Source organism: Melanerpes formicivorus, unplaced genomic scaffold (assembly GCF_026170545.1).
Source record: "Melanerpes formicivorus ecotype bairdi unplaced genomic scaffold, bMelFor1.0.p_v2 SCAF_21, whole genome shotgun sequence".
Classification (NCBI taxonomy): domain Eukaryota; kingdom Metazoa; phylum Chordata; class Aves; order Piciformes; family Picidae; genus Melanerpes; species Melanerpes formicivorus.
Window position 1 is genome coordinate 3080997 of NW_027142373.1, and position 12573 is coordinate 3093569.

The following is a 12573-nucleotide window of genomic DNA, read 5'->3' on the forward strand; positions in this document are numbered from 1 at the left end:
TCTCTTGGAGCAACTGCAGCTCATGCTGGAATGTGTTGAACAAACACTTGTTACCAATCTGTGCACAGGTGGAGAATCGGTTGATGAAAAGGTACTAGGAAAATGCTGTTTAAATAAGACACAGATTTGAGGTCTCAGAACACTAAATCCCAGCAGCAGCCCAGCAAATGTAAGCTGGCATTTCTCCCATGTTGAAACAGAGTCTGGTAATCAGGGGTGAACTGGCCCAGCCACTCCTAACATACAAAAGGCAAGCCAGAAAACCAGCAGAGAGAAAGTTTTATATTTGTGTCACAACTCCCAGATTCTGCTGGAGAATTTTCCATTCTTCCAGATGTTTTCTGAGGAAGCGAGAAAGACCTATTCTGAAGTGTTTCTAAGCTACCAGCTCACCCTGTACCAGCTGGGGGAAGGCAAGGTAGCAAATGAGAGTGCCCCATCAGGAGTCACTGCTTGAGGCAGGAGCTCAGTGCCTTGTGCAGCAGCATGGTAGTGCCCGTGTGCTCAGCACTGCTCTGGTTCTCTCCCCTGCAGGCATGTTGTATTTATCAGGGGTAGGAGCAGGAATGTGTCTGTGAGAGAATGAGCATGGGGCTGCAGGCTTCAGCACCATGTAAATAGCATTTTGGCAGGAAACCTGCAGAAGATTAAATTAGAGGCCTAACCATTGAATATTAAAACATTTCAAGTTTGAGTCCTTTTGAATAAGCCGCTAAAAAGCAGGGCAGCAGTCTGACAGAATCAGTGGGTCCAGGGCACTGAAAGACTCCACTGAAGGTCACTTGTTTATTGATGGAGATTTAAAAAGACCTTTCTTACTCTTTTTATTAGTAGCTGTCTATGTCAACATGCTATTTCCTCAATGCATTTTGAGTCCAGATTAGATGAAGTTTTAGATGTTGGCAGACTTGCTACAGTAGAAGGGAAATGCCAGTGGAATAACTTTAAACATGATCCAACCCCTGATGATTCATTGGATGTGTTAAAATTTCCTTTGAGACCATGTAAGTAATGCAGGGACTGAAGTGCAGAGTGCCTGTGACTCAGCTCTCTGCAAGGCACCAGGAGGATGTCAGAATTACTCACTGGGACAGGAGGAATCTCATTTATCTATTTATAGGCAGGGCTGAGATGAGCTTGTACCATTAAAGAGCTGAGTTTGCCAGTTCCCATACAGGGAGGAGGAGGGAAGGACCTCACTTTAGCTGTTGAAATAAAAGATTCACTATCAGCCTCCCTTTTTCTCTCCCATTTCCAAAGCTGATGACTAGCCAATTACATTTCCTCGTGCTCACACAAGCAGCATGGAGCTCCCAGCCTGTGTCAAGAGCACAGCAGAGCTGGGAGCCCCTGGCCCTGGTCAGGGGCACTGTCTGTCACTCCCAGGCCTCCTGAGGGGCATGTGGGATCACCCAGATGAGTGCCAGCATCAGGGGAACTCCTGCCACTGTGGGGGCATTGCTGAGGCATGAATCCATCAATAAATTTCACCCATAAAGTGCTTGTTAGTGGCCAGTGCCCGCTGCTGCAGGTTTCCCTTTGCAGGTGTGTGGCACTATCCCCTGGCCAGGCCCTTGGGCTGACAGGACATCAGAAGAGGGAAGGGCTGGGGGCCAAGCACATCGCCTGCTTCCAGGGGAGAGCCAAGGCGGCTTCATGAGGCAGTAAGAAAGATCAGTACTGGGGAGGGGCAGCATGGGGCTTAGTCATTTATTGCACTGCTCCATGTCTGGGAACACATCTGAGGTGTGGGTCTAGGCTGTTGCTTTCAGCTCCCTGCCTGTAACCATCACGATGGCTGACTCCCTGCCCAGAAGTTATCTAGGAACATGAGGCTCTGGATTACCGCTCCAGTCTCGCCCTATTAGAGTCAATTACCTCATATCTCACTTTTTGGCAGGCAATTCAGCACTTGTTTTAAATTTCCAGCCTTTAATATCATTTGTTCTTGTGCCAGCATCGTAATTTAGTTTAAACAATTCTCTTTTTTCACAGATCTTTACCTATCAGATGTATTTACTGAAAACAATCCTATCTGCTCTACTCTTTGTTTGGAGAAACTAAACAAACGGAGCTCTTCTAGTCTCCTCTTGTTCTAAACCCTCTGATCAGCCCCAGTGCCCTTCTCTCTACCTGCTAATCTTTCCTGAACATGAGTGAACCTGTACCTTCTAGGACTGTGTTTGCTCTTCTATCTCAGATCAGTGGCTCACAGTTATCCCTCAGAGCAACTAATTCTCTATCTGGTTTTTTTTCTCCCCACCACCCTGCTTTTGTCATCCTCAAGTGAGCAATGTGATATTCTAGTTATTCATTTCTAACTGCATGTCTTTTTGCTTTGTCTGTTCGATCTCAGACAAATTCCCTCATTCAGTTCCTGCTGATTGATGTTCTGATCCTCCCCTGTATTAACAAAGCCCCTGTCCTCAGCACATTTCTCCACCACATTCCTCCTGCTGTGCCAGAGTCATTAACCAGCTAAGTAAGAGAGGCTCAAGGCTGACCCTTGGGGAGTTCCACTTATTAACTGCCTCTGTCCAGCATTTCTCCTTCCCACAGAGCTCCTTGTCACTGGCTTTAGCAGTTCTGCATTTGCCATCCACACTAATCCCCATCTTCTCAGCTTCAACCACTAATTTCCCACATGGTGCAAGATCAGATTCTTGACTCAGGTCTGGATCAAGTCAATCACCTGCATTTCATTTGTCTAGGAAAAAAAAATCAGTCATCAAAGGGAAATATGAGGTTAAGCTGAGCTCCTTCAGTGTGCCAGTTCTTTCCAAATCCTGGGATGGAAATCTGCCAGTGCACCTTGATCTGAGCACACTGAATTCTTCAAGCTTTCCCTTCAGTCTTACATGTGGTAACTTCCATTCCCTTATGGATGTTCCTATGAGAATCCTGTCCTTGCATCGCTCTTCACTATGGTCACCTCTGCTGAAAATGCAGCAAAGTGCTTTTAATTCGTTTTTAGACCACATGTAGACTGGTCTTAACCCCAGTCTAACTCCATAATGACCACATCTATTTTTCTCTTTGGTATTTATCTAGCTGAAACCTTCTGCCATCTGTTTGATGTCCTTTTTGAAGGCTAATTCACCGCTTTACTTTTGACATTTCTACATTTCCTGGCCTCAGGAAATCAGAATTGGATGAATGAGGCTGCCCCACCACTCTGCTCTGGTGCCACCCTTGTGGTAAAGATGACAGAACAGCTCCTGAAGAGGAGCCAGAGTGGGTGGACTGAGCACATCACTGGCACCATGGCTGTTCAGGACCTGCTGCATTAGCTGTTCTGTCATCCCTGTGGTAGGGTGATGGGCTCCAGCAAAGAGCAAAGCAGGTGGTCACTCTCTGTAGTGACATCAGATTTCAGACATCAGATTTCAGTCCCTGGCTGCCTGTGAACAGAAGTCCACTGTGCTGCCCAGACCGCTTGCCCACTCCTGCCCCGCTCCTAGGTAACTCGCCTCATGTGTTTGGGGCTGATCCTTCACTGGGGTGTTCTTCCCTTCAGGGTTGGTTCTTCTGCATGTCCAGCCAGTTTTGGAATCTGGTTTCCATCACATTCAACTCCTCAGCTGTTCAGTGTAGTTGATTCCATTAATTAGTTCCCTTAATTTCTCACCATTTGCCCTTTTCAAGATGAGTATAGCTGGTGTGTGACTACAGACAGTGCTGGAGATTCAGCTCTAATGAGGTATATTTAAAAGCTGCTGTTTCTTAACCAGAGCCTTCAGAGGCTCCAGATGACTCAGAGCTTGGTGCTTTAGAGACAGTAAAAGAATGGCACTTGTCTTTCTGTGTGAGGCTCTGTAGCACCATGACACTTCTCAGTATTAGTAAGGATTTTCATTTTATGAACAACTGAGATATAAAGAATCTGAAGATCACATTTCAGAAGATACTGCCCTGTATGAGGAACTAGTTAAGCACCTAAGCTGAAGTACAAAGCTTCCTAATCCCCCTGGGATCCCTGCAGCAGTCTAACCATGCTCACTTGAAAACTAGGGTGTCAGTGCCAAGCTATTTCCTTCAAATCCTGTCTGGTTTTTGAAGAAAGCAAATCACATCCAGACTGCAGGTCACCCTGCACCAGAGACACAGCCAAGGCAGGCAGCAAGGGCCTGGCTGAGACTGGCTGTATAGGGCCAGCCTTAGAGAAGAGGAGCCCTGCTTTCAACACAAGGTATGCTCATCTCCTCAGCCCCTCAAAAGGCCTGGTCTTTCTGTCATTTAGCCTGTCTGTCCTGACTCTGGCATTTGAACCCCACCAGTCTTCCCTGCTCCTGTGAGAAGTGCTTTGGGATCCTGTCCATGATACGTGTCCTTGCTTCACCTGCTTTTCCAGCTGCAGCACAGCAGCAGCAAAGCCCTCACTTCCCAAAACACTGAGGCTGACAGATGGAAGCTATCTTCTGCTATCAAACTTGCACATCAAACCCTGTAGAAAGAGATGAAATGGCAGACAAAAGGAAATCTCTCCTCTCCTCTCCCTTAATATACCTAGAGAAATATACCCCTCTCATGCCCACAGCTCTGCTGGACACCTACTGACCTTGGCAGTGTCACAGGACTTGTGTTTTTGTAAGAGAGTAACCTCCTTGTGAGCAGGCTCTTTGCTCTGGGAAGCACAAAGCAGACTTGTCTCCCAAGTGTCCAAGCCTGCTTCTCACGTCTGTTTATTCCTTCACTAGCATTTATTTTTGGCCTTGAAAGAAAAACACAGCTCCACATTAGAGGGATGGTGTCCAGTTAAAACCCACAGCCTGCACCACCCCTTTGCTCCCCCGTTGCAGGGGAAGGCATGGAGGAGACCCATTAAAAAAGTGACAGAAAAATCTGCGGCCTGCAGGGGACAAAACTGCTTTTGCTTTCCAGTGAAAAGTCAGCAGAGCATCCTCAGAAGCACACAGCAACTGGTCAGACAGGCCAGAGCCTGGATGCCTGAGGCTTTTCTGCAGTCAGAATAACAAGTCCAGGGGCCACATTTCCATCTGTCCTGGAAAGCCTTTCCAGCTGGAACTGCTGAGGGGAGTGAGACACCAATGCTGGGTCTAACTGGCAATCCCAGACTTTCCAGCACCACCTACCAGTGATGCCAAATCAAAGGGACACCCTTCAGTCCCTCCTCCACACTGACTCCACAGCCTGTCTGGCTGCTGGAGAACCAGCAGCTCAGGACAAAGCTGCTCTGCTGTGGGAAAGAGCTTCTGAGGAGCTGCAGGTGGTAGCTGCTCCTGAGAGCAGTGGCAGCTGCAGGCAAGCTCCCTCCCTGCTCAAGGCTGCTGCTCAGCCAAACAAAAGCACTTGGGCCACCAAAGGGTTGTGCTCACCTGTTGAATTTTGCAGAGGAAAAGTATTCACAGAGCCAGTGTCAGTTCTGTACTTGTCATCTCCCAGCTGAGACTTGTGACTGTGTGGGGCCTGATGCAGCTGCAGAAGGGCTGTCTGAGGGCTCACAGAGGAGAGCAGGACAACACCAGGAGCTCTTCAGACTAGCTCTGAAAGAGGAAATAACTCCCTTTGGCAATAACCATGTGTTGGGGTACCTGTCAGCATTCAGAACCCCTTCCTAGGTAGCTGTGCTCCCTTCCTACAGCATGGTCACTGAGTTGGGCACCTGAGGACCAAGTCATTAAAGCACTCTGCTCTCAGCACCTGTGTGACAGTAACTGCAGTCCTGATCACTGCCATCAGTGGGACTGACCCACCTCCCTCCTACATCAATGCCTTACCATTTGGTCCATTGAATGCTATGAAATTAGACTTGTCAGGCCCTGGTTGTCCAAGAGGACATGGTTAGGCCACAAGAAATGGGGACAGCAATGCTTGGCCATGATAGGAACTGAAATCTCAGGAAGTCTGTGTCTGCCCTGCACACTTAGCAAGTTAGCAGGATATTAATCACAGAATCAATAAGGTTGGAACAGACCTCAGAGATCATTAAGTCCAACCTATCACCCAACACCTCATGACTAACTAAACCATGGCACCAAGTGCCTCATCCAGTCTCTTCTTGAACACCTCCAGGGATGGTGACTCCACCACCTCCCTGGGCAGCCCATTCCAATGGCTAATGACTCTCTCTGTGAAGAACTTTCTCCTCACCTCCAGCCTAAACTTCCCCTGGCACAGCTTGAGACTGTGTCCTCTTGTTCTGGTGCTGGTTGCCTGGGAGAAGAGACCAACCCCCACCTGGCTACAACCTCCCTTCAGGTAGTTGTAGAGAGCAACAAGGTCTCCCCTGAGCCTCCTCTTCTCCAATAATATTCTCACATAATTGATGAAAATTCATAGTTCTTAGAGTGCACTACAGCAGGAAGCTGCTTGCTTATCAGCTGGGTTTTTAAACTATGCTCCTTGCACAATAAGGCTGCACAATGACAGTGCTGGGACTGACATTATTCACACTCGAAGGGGCACCAGGTGGTGGATTGAAAGGAACCAACATCTGATGTAAAGTGTTAACCATATGTATACACACATGTGACTTCTGCTGTCACCACTGTGATCAACTGCTCACCAACATTTCTAGAAGACAATGATGAGGTGAAGACTTCTGATGTAACATTTGAGCAGATGGGCAAAAGGGGATGTAGCAAAAGCAGCAGACAGGCTCTCAGCCCATGAAGCTGACCAGTGGCTAAACTTCATGATGTAAAATTCCATAGGTACAGACTGCAGAATGTTCCTCACTTATTCCTGATGCAGCACTCATCATAGAGTGAGTGCTTTTGGGCCCTTGGCTGACTTTGGGAAGGGGCACTTTGAGAAGGATGAAACTGCATTTTCATTGCTGAGAATCTTCCCTCAGTAATCAGATGTGCCCCATGGGAGGTTGGTAACATATTGGTATTGTCTGCAGAGAGTAGCTGGGGTCTAGGGTCTAACATTGCTAAGTGGCACACACAAAATGCTTACCCCTGAACATCAGACAGCCACAGGTAGCTCTGCTCAAATCAGTTCATGAACCTAGACAGAAAAAAAAAAGAAGTAGCATTATATTCCTTCCTTTGCACACAAGCCATCATTACAATTCTTAGGAAAACAGATGGATCAGTACCTGACAAGTTAAGAATTCAGTTGTGGCTGCTCAGGAGCCCACAGCCTCCTTTACAATACCAATAATGATTATTTATAGGCCACTCTGTGAGGAAAGCAGCCCAGAAAACCTGACTGATTCTACTGGAACACAGCCATCCCATGGGAGGAGTCTAGTGCAAGGTGCAGGCAGCCAAGATCTCACACCATTTTCCTGTCTTGAATTACAAACTTCATTGTGAGTCCTGTCTGTGTTTTGTACAGAATGTCTCAGTTCCTCTCTAGCAAACACCAATTTCATTCCTGCTCAGTTTCACTGAAGTTATCCTGGATTTATCCTGCAGATCAGAGGCAGACCCATGTTACTGTTTTATATAGCATAGAATGATAGAATGGTTTGGGTTGGAAGGGACCTCCAAAGGTCATCTAGTCAAATACTGCAGGTGAGGCCTCACCAGAGCAGAGCAAAGTGACAGCATCACATCTCCATCAGCTTTTGAAATGCCTCAGCTGCTTGCCCACCAAGATGTGCAGTGTGGCAAAGAATGAGTTGAGAGGACGAGCAGGGTGACAGAGCAGCAGCAGTCTGGATATGTCCATAGCACCTGGGGAAGTTGCAGGCAGCACTAACACAAGGTATGAGGAGTTCTCTGCTCTGGAGAAGAGCTAACAAAATACACGGACGGTGGGAGGTAATGAAGAGCTCAGAAAAGAGAAGCAGCCTTACAACATCACACAGCAGGCAATGGGTAGGCAGGAGCACATCCCTCGTCCCTCAGCCCTCTCCAGCCTCCCACTGCCTTTTGGTCCTTGCTGGTTCTGCACAGGGATGTGATCCATCTTTAACCAGAAGCTCAGTCCAGAAAAAGAAAGATTTTTTTTTCCTTTCTTCTCCAGAGAGCTGGCTTTCTGCTACTTGTGCAAACAAATACTTTCCTGTGATTAATACCTGTCTCCTGTGCCACAGACGTCATTCCCTGCATGGATCAAACCCCAATCAAGCAAAGCTCTCTCAGAACAGAACGTTTTCCATTTTTTCTGCTAACATTCCTCCTCACAATTGCCCTTGTTTAGCCCTATGATAATTTTATGGTGCAGTCCCAACATAACTCACAGTACTTCCCATTATTGTGTGCCACAAGTGTTTACAGAGCCATTTTTGTGGCAGATACCAGCCTTTAGACATTCCACATTTCCTGTTTCACTGGAGCCAATCCCACACAGCTCAGCACTGAAATGCAGGTCCCTAATTAATTTATACACAACAAAGTGCTTCACTCATTGCAATGACAACGTAATGGAGAACAGCCCATTAAGAAAAACTGCCCATCCAGCATGGACAAATTATTTTCTTTTCATGTTTCCATCAATATTAAGATCCATTCATCATCTTTAAAAAAACAACTACCCCAATCCCAAACTGCTTCTCTACTCTTCCACTGGTGCTCTATGGGATTCCTCAACCAGTCTTGTTTTCTCTCACAGCAAGGAAACCTCTCTGGTATGCTGAGAAGAGCTGGGTTGTGCTGGGAGGAACTGGCTTTTCACCACCACAAGGGACTTCACGACTAGCCCAACCCCACTAATATTCTCTCTCTGCAATCAGAATGTAATAGCCCAGTTCTAACAAGAAGAAATCAAGATTAAATTCAACATATTCCAGAGTAGTGAGAATTCCTAGCAACAGCTGAAAGGGAAGTGGAATTCATAAATGCCTATTTCATCTTTATCAAATCACCATTCAGTGCAGTTACCCTCATTAATACCAACAGCCCTTAAATCACATTGTGAAAAGCCATTAGCAAGAAACGCTTCAGAAAGTTCAACAGACTGCAACAGATGATGTATCAGAAGCTAAAACAATTAAATGCCATAAGCAGGGTGGGCACTTTTAGGAGCTGTGGAGCTTGCCAGAGGGTCATTAGGATATATTCAGGCTGGACAGGCTTCTAGAGTAACTCAGCTTTCTCCTTTCCTTCAATCACCATCATTAGCTAGGGGTAATGCCAGCCAATAGCGGTACTTGAGTTTTGTTCCATCTCAGTTCCAAACGTATTTGCCCCTAAAAATGCTGATGGTCACTTCAAAAGACTCACCTGTGGCGTTTGCCACATGCTGAGGGACCAGACTGCTGCTCTAAGTTTGGAGAGAGGGAACCTGTGAGAGCAGGTCAGTGCTTGCAGAGGAACTCGGACTTGACTTGAACGACTCCTACCCAGCAGCGTCCTTTGTGAAGCTCTTCAGCTACCCGACCCAGGCTGGGGTCTCGGGGGGGTCGTTACAGAAGGACCGACTGCGTCGTCTTCTCACTTGCTTGCAACTTGCAGCAGAGAACAAAGATGGCAGGAACAGGGCAGCTCAGCAGCGCTCCGCGCTCTCCCCCGGCCACGTCTGTACCGCAGCCTCCTGCCGCACCGTGCAAGGAGGGCTGTGAGACTTCGGCTTTGCCGAGTCAAGGATTGTGGGGAGAGGTGAAGGGAAAGGGTAGGAGAAGCGATGGCAGCTGGGGCATGAGCGGAACAGCAGCTCTGGGGCCTCAGCCCGCTGCCAGGGCTGCACACAGCGTGCCTGGGGGCTCCAGTGGAGTTTTGTTTGCTCGCTGCCAGATCAGCCGTGCAGGTTCTCCTTCCAGATTTGATCATTCCTCACATCTGTAATAAGATGCCCGAGGCAGGGCTCAGATGGTTTCTGAGGCAGATACTCACAAGTGCAGCCCAGCTCTCTCTTCACACCTTTAAGCTGCTGGCTGAACTTAGCCCAGACTACAGGCAGAGCTGCGATGCAGCCCAGCCACACTCCCTCTTCATCTGTTCCCCCAGCGTGTTCCACTTAGGAGGGCACAACAGTGGCAGAACAAGTCAGAGCCAGAAGGCATCTTCTGTACCTGCACACGAGCTGGTTAGGTTATTTTCTGCCCCAGCTGAGACTGTAGCTCCATGACTGCTTTCAACTGAGCACAACTAGAACATGCCAAAGCACGGAGATCTGCAGCCACAGTGCCTGGTGCTTAGCTGGTGAAGTGCAGCACAAGGCGGGGAGAAAAGCAAGTTTGAAATGAAGTGAACACTCCCAGCCCACCACATCCCTGCTGCCGTTCAGGCTGGGGCAGAGGGAAAGGCTCAGATGTCTGGGGTGTGATGACAGATTGTGTGGCACCAGCCACCAGAACAGGAATGTCAGTGCTGGTGCTGCAACTGGTCCAGCCAGATGAAAGCAGCCCAGACTGATGCTGTTGAGACAATACTTGGCATCTCCCAGGCACAATCACTCTTGGCTGCAACATCCCCCTCCTGGTTCGTGTTCTGTTTTTGCTGTTGGTGACCTCCAGTATTGGAGGAAGGGGGCTGGCCATGGAGAGGAAAAAGAGAAGGCAGTGGCTGGTGCTGTGAGCAGGAGAGGGGCCTGTAGGAACGGGAAAGAGAGGGAACAGCTGTGGGGCTGGGAGGGAAGTGGAGACAGGGGAATGAAACAGATACACTTCCCCTTTGGGAGGATGGGCTGAGCCAGGCTGAACAAAAACGGGCTAAAATGAAAGGGAGGAAACCAGAGAAGAGAAGAAAGATGGAACAAGGGAGATCACAGAGAACAACAGGAAGCAGAGCTAAGAGAACAGAGATGAAGGCTGGGGCTTGTTGGGGGAAAGCAAACAGAAAAACTTCAGAAATATTGTGCAAAAGAGAGAGAATAAAAAGAAAAGTGCCCTATGAAAGTGCCAGCTATCCAGCTGCTGTAAGCCAGATTCTAGCAGGCTTACATCAACACCATACCACTGCTCAGCACCAGGGGAGGAGGTTTGGGGCTGGTTTTTAGCTGTATGAGAGGGCTTTCAGCACCACACAACACAGAGCACAGCAAAACAAGTCCCAGCTTGGTAAAGCCCATGAGAGAAGATGCCACATTACAACCCTGAGAACAGCCAGCCCTTCACCTTGACCTGCCTCCACCTCGAGCCCAGGGTGATAAGAGCAGCACATGTAGGGAGGGGGACATGGCAGCTTCTGCCCCACAGCTGCCATTTGCTGTGTTCTCCCTGCTGAGCAGTGAGGCCCCTGGTTTCCACTTCTAAGCTTGAGTAGGGGTAAGAGGCATCCACTTTGCTGGTTCAGGTGAGATCTTTAGCTTATTGGCATGACTTGTTTGATTTGGATCTTAGTGTTCAGTGTTATTAGAGAAAGCAGTAAGAGAGCATTACAAAGAGAGCTCCAATGCCCACCATGGAGCATGCAAAGCAAACCTTTCTCTGGAAGGGGGGTGAGAACAGAGCTGCCGTTACCTGTTTCAGTCACCCTCTTTTACATGGACATGGAGAGTGTCACAGTGCTGCTTGGAGGGGTGAATGGCCCAATGGCCACCGTGTGTCTGGGAAGTCTCAGATCTGTATCTGAGGCTGGCTCCTTCCCCCAGTGCCAGGATGGCTGCCGAGATCAGAAGTGGGGGCAGATACTTTGCTTTGATGCAAACTGATAATTCAGAAGTGCAATCTCACCAGAGGCAACAAGGGACCATCCTCAGCTGTATCTCACTCCAATCAACACAAACTATCATTAGAGACAAGTCTGTGCTCTATGCATCTAAGGTGTTCTTCCTCTCCAGGTTTGTGGATTGTGTCCTGTCTGCCACCAACCCCATGAATCACAGCAGCTGCAGAGGATGCTGAGCAAACACCAGCAATGGACACTCCACCACACCAGCAGCAACAGCTGGGACTCCTGTCAGCCTCCTGGGCTGCAAATATTGACCAGATTGTCACAGACATTGAACTTAACTAGTCATCTTCAAATCCTAATTCACTTCAGCATCACACCTGCATATGCTGCTATGCATTTCAAGCTAGAAGCATTTCAAGCTCTTTCTTAGGGGCTTCTGCTGCAGAGGACCCTCCTCCATCTCTGCAGTCCTTTGCAAACCTCGAGGCCCATTTCATGTAAGACTTTTCCTCATCTTGCAACTAGTCACACCCTAAGTAATTGCCTGTATCAGCAGCCCATCCATGAGCTGCACAGCCTTAAAGCATCTGAGTTCATCACACAGCTCCACACAGAAACCAGGTAACAGTTAAAACACAGGTTTGGCTCTCTTTGGACAGCCACATGTAGCCTGACCCTGCTGACCAGACCACCAGCACCAGTGAGTTGTTGCATGCAGCACCATGGAAGAGCCTCTTCCCTCCGCCCCCCCCCAATCTTTACCAGCTACTGGTTCAAGACTTTGAAAAGCTCTAATCAGCTCCTGCACAGCCCTGCTAAGCTCCTTGCAGACTAAATTCTTACATTTACCATGCTTTTGACCATCTCATCAGGGGCAAGTACCCCCAGGCACAGAGAGACCTCAGTAATGTGCCTGCAGCTTTCCCCCAGGCATGCTGCCATCCCTTCCTCTGCAGCAGTCGCACTCCCAGAGCTGGGGACACCTACAGCACCTCCTGGGCTGCTGGTAGCTGCAGCTCACCCCACTGATTCCCAATAGCTGCAGGGGGAGTGAGCCTAGAAATGGGGATGCAGGAAGGGAAGGGACCTGCAGAGTTGTGTT

At 48.5% G+C, this 12573-nt stretch overlaps 1 protein-coding gene across 1 annotated transcript in view; it reads right to left on the bottom strand.

Annotated features, from left to right (window-relative positions):
- The window catches only part of COPRS (coordinator of PRMT5 and differentiation stimulator), a 164355-nt gene that overhangs the window by 15343 nt on the left and 136439 nt on the right, over positions 1 to 12573 (bottom strand). Inside the window, exons 6-7 of the mRNA XM_068151037.1 lie at positions 6925 to 6975; positions 5337 to 5504 (exon numbers count right to left, since the gene is read on the bottom strand). The gene's annotated coding sequence lies outside the window, so the exon portion shown is untranslated. The remainder of the gene's footprint in view (positions 1 to 5336; positions 5505 to 6924; positions 6976 to 12573) is intronic.